The 5,850-nt window shown below is 30.8% G+C and overlaps 1 pseudogene; it reads left to right on the forward strand.

Annotated features, from left to right (window-relative positions):
• Positions 1 to 4,576: 4,576 nt before the first annotated feature.
• On the forward strand, positions 4,577 to 5,566 carry LOC107898354 (dehydrodolichyl diphosphate synthase CPT3-like; annotated as a pseudogene).
• The last annotated feature ends 284 nt before the right edge of the window (positions 5,567 to 5,850 follow it).

A 5,850-nucleotide genomic window follows, 5' to 3' on the forward strand; every position in this document is an offset into this window, starting at 1 on the left:
CTTGTAAGGAGATCGATTAGGATTAATTTTTTTATAAGGATCAAGTAAAGGCTTTTTGTTTGATTTTCTATTTATTTTTAATTGCCTTGTTTTGGAATGTGGTGTCAGGCCTTATTTTATGTTTTAATATATATATCGGTGTAAAACTAATATGGTTTTATAGTCTTAACTTTTTCTACTAGTGATATTTTGACAATCCAACCATTGAATTTATCAATATAATAGTACTTGTCACACATGTAAAGTTTAGAATTGGTTCGATATCTCTATCATACTGATCTAAAATATTGTCTATATAATTGATATATATTTAATGGTTGAAAGATTTTTTTACATAAAATAAATAGTAAAAAAAAGTTTATTTCAAACTTAATATGCATAATCTACATGAATAAAATATGAAATTCAATGGTTGAATTGTTAAATATTAATAGTAGAAAAAGATATAAAAATGTGTAAAATCATGTTAGTTTTACATTAGTGTAAGTGAATATATATATACAATGCCTTTGGTGTTGGTAGGGGTAGGACGACTGTCATTGTTTTGCTATTCTACTTTCATACATTTATATAGTATTATATAAAATTTTATCTGATAGTTTTGCTATTTGAATATATCGTTAAGTACAAGTGATTGTTCGTAAAGTCAGACAATTTTAGGAAATGAGATATCTGGACTCGTTTCTATAAATCGAGCTTGTAAATATTTTTGTTAAATATTTACAGAGTGATTATATAGGTGTATTAAAATTTGGTTAGGAAATTTTAATGTTTAGATACTTAATTAATTAAAAATGACTTAATTGTGAAAATGCTAAAGTCAATTGTTATAGTTAATTAATTTAATTGAATTCAAAGAATAAAATGATGGATTTATAAGGAAATTTAGCCATATTTTTGTTAATGGTCGTTTATCGTTTAGCTTTGTTATTAAATGCATGTTTATTTTAAATAGAAATGAAATGATTAAAATAATAAAAAAGAAACTAAAGTGGAGGCATCATCTTCTTTCTTTGTTTCTTCACCAAAAGTTGAGAGAAGAACTCCATTAAAGGAGCTTAAAATTCGGCTAGACAAAAGCTTGTGCATGTAAGCATTTTCTTAACTTGTTTTTCATGAAATTGGTATTTTGTGATTGTTATTTTGATGTCTAGCTACATTATGGGTTAATTTGTGAAATTATCAAATTAGAGAAAATATGCCATTGATGATTTTAAATGGTTTTGATGTTAATTGGTAGAATATGAACTTTGGTTGTTAAATAAACATATTTTGTTAGGTAAATTTTTTTATGATTTTAAGGTTTAGGGATTTATTGATAAAAATGGTAAAATTTAAGGAAAATATTATAAATTGATGATAAATGTGGGCTGTTATAAGGCTAGGTAAAAATCGGTAACATGAATTTTAATTAAAAGTGGTTAAATTACAAGTTTCAGATTTATGGACTAAATTGCAAAAATGTAAAATTTGAGGGTAATTTTATAAATTTTTATTGTTAAGAGTTATAAGCTAAATTAATTATTTTTAAATGCTGGAATGAGATTAATTGAATAAACATAACTATCTAGATTAAGAAATGACTCGATCAGACACAAATCGCAGAAAAATTAAAGTAGCGAATTAGTCGTTGGATCACGTTAGGGAATTGTTTGGTACATATAAGTTCGTAGTCCTTAATCTCGAACTTTATTTACTTACTTAAATTAAATTGATTATTATTTTGATGTCTAATTACAACTTTATAAATATAATTGACTAGAAGTTAAATGAAGAGTTATGGAGTTACAGATGTAGTTATGGAATAGATTAAAGGATTAATTATAGTCATTGATGTAATGGTTGAATTATGAAATGAGGAATTGTGGAATTATATATATATATGATAATTCTATATGAAATATACCATGGAAGTACAATGGAAAGTGAATTGGAGTAATTGAATGATTGAGAAAATAGTTTTAAATGGTTGGTTATGGATAAATGATTTATGTGTACATTTATGAGTTGTATATTGAAATGAATAAGTTGATGGTGAGCAATATTGGTAAACTTAAGAAGTTTAGTTATGATATGATGGAATTGAAATGATTTGATCTTGTGTTGGAAGTGCAGGACGTATTATACACATTTAATATCGTCAGTTTATCTGACTAGTGCTGGGCGTAAATCTTTGTCGATTTATTCGACTAGTGCAGGGCACATTTACTGTTAGTTTATCCAACTAGCGCTGGGAGCAAATCTACTATTGATTTATCCGATTAGCGCTGGGCACAAATCTTTGTCTGTTAATTCGACTAGTGCTAGGCACACATTTAATATCATCGATTTATCCGACTAGCGTTGGGCGCAAATCTTTGTCGATTTATTCGACTAGTGTAGGACACATCAACTGTCGGTTTACCCGACTAGCGCTAGGCACAAATATTTATCGATTTATTTGACTAGTGCAGGGCACATCTACTGTCGGTTTACCTGACTAGTGCTGGGCGCAAATTTTTATCGATTTATTTAACTAGTGCAAGGCACATCTACTGTCGGTTTACCCGACTAGCACTAAGCACAAAACTTTGTTACAGTTTATCCACCAAACAGCGGGTGCCAATAACATGTTGGCCAACTTTAATAATGTTTAACCGATCCTTTGAAGATGGTTGGTAAATGAGAGATAGCTTAAATTGTATATGAAAAATTCATAAGGAACTTATGCTACACTATGTGGTAATAACTGTTACAAGTTACATATTTAAATTGATGGATTATTAAACACATATGTAGTTCTTTTGGTTAGTGAAATTACTCAATATTTGATCATTCTTTTGTGTACAAGTTAGATAGCTATATTTTGACTATTGACTTAGCATCCAACGATAATCCCGAACTCAACGTTGGTGACGTATTTCTTTTTGTGTCTTGGCATGTACCTAGAATAATGATATTTTGAGTAATAGTCTTTTGGTCTATGGTTGAACCTAGTGTAAGTTGCTTATATTGAATGTCATATAGAACTTTTGAGTTATGTTTTTCCTTGAAACAAATGCCTTTATATAGTTATGAGTGAAATAAGCATGTTTGATAAGCTTGACTCTTTTGGATGTGTATAATTGTTAATGTGAATTGATAAATCTTATGTGCAATGGAAACTTGGTGAGAATGGTTATATTTGGCTATTTTGGTGGATGTTTGAGTATAAAAATGTGGTTAATGTCATATGCTCTTTAACTTGGTTATTTGAATGATTAATCTTTGTTGAGGTGCCTTTGAATGGCATATTGGTTAGGTATAGGATGGATGAAATTTTGGCTTGTAATTGATGATTTAAATGTGGTGTCAATGAGGGCAAATTGGTTAGGCACTTAGGTAGTGTGAAATTGACATATTTTGAGTTGTTTTAAAGTGTATTTGATGTTGTTTATAAAATGATTTTAGGCTTGACATAATAACCAAGTTAGGTGTGGTGATTGCCTTGTTTTAGGAGCAAATTATGGTACACATGGCCTGGGACACAGGCTGCCACACGATCGTGTGTCACACACGATCTATCAACATGACCTATCACATGCAACACGGCCGTGTTTCTTAAAACAGTTTGTCACACGGGCAGACACACGACCAGTGACACGACCGTGTGACCTCAATTCGAATGTACACACGGACGGACACATGGGTTGGAATATGGTTGTGTGTCTGGACTTCAAATGTCCACACAGCCGTGTATCCCCTGTTTTTAAAATTTTCAACTTTTTACTAATTTCTTTATTTTGTTTCGAATTGATCCCAGAATGTTCTTAAACTATTTTTAGGGCCCCGTAAACTCCGTTTAAGTCCCGTAAGTGTATGTTTGTTATACATGGAATGTGATTTTATGACTTGTAATTATAATTGAATATTTTTAAGTTAGTAAAGTTTAAATGTTTAAAATGTTATTGTAATATTCCGTGACCCCAACCTGGCGACAAGGACGGGTTAGGGGTGTTACAGCTTCTACTAATTCCTCTCTTCAAATAGGTTTTATTTTTGTAAATCTTGAAAGCCTAAAAAAGGGTATAATCTAACTCTGACTTTAAATTAAATCAAAATAAATACAAAAAATGGCACATAAAAAAAACAACTTTTTAACCTTCATAAGAATATAATAAATACATCCAAATTGTAAGCTTCATAAAGAAATACTAAATTAGTTTCTAAGCTTCTACTTAACTATAAAAATGTATATCTGCTTAAAAGAATTTGATGTTTTTTAAGTTCTTAAGTTTAAATCTTGTAGATAAACAAAATTACGATGAAAAAACCTTTATTTATGAGTCTGACCTAACTTGATTTCGAATTTAATCAAATCTCAAATTAAAAAAATAGGTAACTTTTAGCCTTCATAAGAATGTAATAAATGCATCCAAATTCTAAGAAATAGAAAAAATTGCATGCAACTTGGGTGTTAACTTATAAGTTGTTCACACTTCCAACATGGTCAAGAAATGTTAAAGAAAATTCACCATTGAATCCGTTGTTTTACCTATTGTTTCAAGGATTCATGAAAATGGCATGCATTTCCCCCTTTTTAAGTACTTCATTCTTTAACACCCACAATCGAGGTTCGCATTCTCGACCTGATCAATTTGAATCATGGACAAAGAATATTTTTTAACCAAAGTCTTGTCCTATTGGTCAAGTTTGATACGAAAAGTAGTGTTCTGTGTTCTTCGAGTCGGTCCGATCCCCACGCATATCGCAGTGATTATGGATGGAAACCGAAGATACGCCAAAAGAAAGCTATTAGAGGAAGGCGCCGGCCACGATGCGGGTGCTATGGCGCTGTTGAATTTGATCATTTACTGCTATGAACTCGGAGTGAAATACATTACTGCTTATGCTTTTGCCATCGATAATTTTCGAAGAAAGCCAAGTGAAGTGCAAAAAATAATGGATTTGTTAAAGGAATGTATGACGGTGTTGGCCAAGATTGCGAAGCATCATCCAATCAGAGTTAATTTTTCTGGAAACCTTGAGCTTTTAAACGCAGAACTTAGGGATGAAGCTCGTAAACTCATGGGAGCGACCGCCGAGTATTCCAAATTCGTCGTCACGATTTGTGTATGCTATTGTTGCACCGACGATATCGTTCATTCCGTCGAAAAATCATGTCGAGAAAAACACTATTATCATAGTTATATCGAAGATAGCCATGATGATGATAAAGACGATGCTGACAAAGATGATGAGAGGCATATGATAAAGTTGGTAGACATTGAAAAAATATGTATATGGCGGTTACACCAGATCCTGACATTTTGATACGCACCGGCGACGAGCATCGGCTAAGCAATTTCCTTCAATGGCAAACTTGTTATTCCCTTTTGGCATCATTGTCTACAGATTGGCCGGAGATTGGTGTATGGCATTTAGTGAAAGTGGTTTTAGATTTTCAGCAAAACTATGATTATTTCGTCAGAAAAAAGTTGCAACGATTATAAATATACATATAATATTCATTATTTACATTAGTTAGTTCTTAGGTTGTATTAGTGGAGAATCTTATGGTTTTAATAGAATGTGTGATTGATAATAATGCAATTGTTTGAAAAGTTATTCTAAAATTACAAACTATTTTTTTTAAAATGCATTAAATATTTTATTTATTTTAATAAATTATATAATTTATATCACGTAAAAATTAATTTTATGAGCTTTTCAAGTAAACACACATTTAGAGATACAAATGTATTCTTGAGGATTGTACCATTGAATATTGCATTTAGAGCTTTGGAATTATATCTCTTAAGCTTAGATTTGTGCTATTTGCATTAGTAACGAAGGGGTTCTCAATTTGTTAAAATTTCTCTAATTTTTTCA

This window comes from Gossypium hirsutum, chromosome D04 (assembly GCF_007990345.1).
Source record: "Gossypium hirsutum isolate 1008001.06 chromosome D04, Gossypium_hirsutum_v2.1, whole genome shotgun sequence".
In the NCBI taxonomy this organism is placed as follows: domain Eukaryota; kingdom Viridiplantae; phylum Streptophyta; class Magnoliopsida; order Malvales; family Malvaceae; genus Gossypium; species Gossypium hirsutum.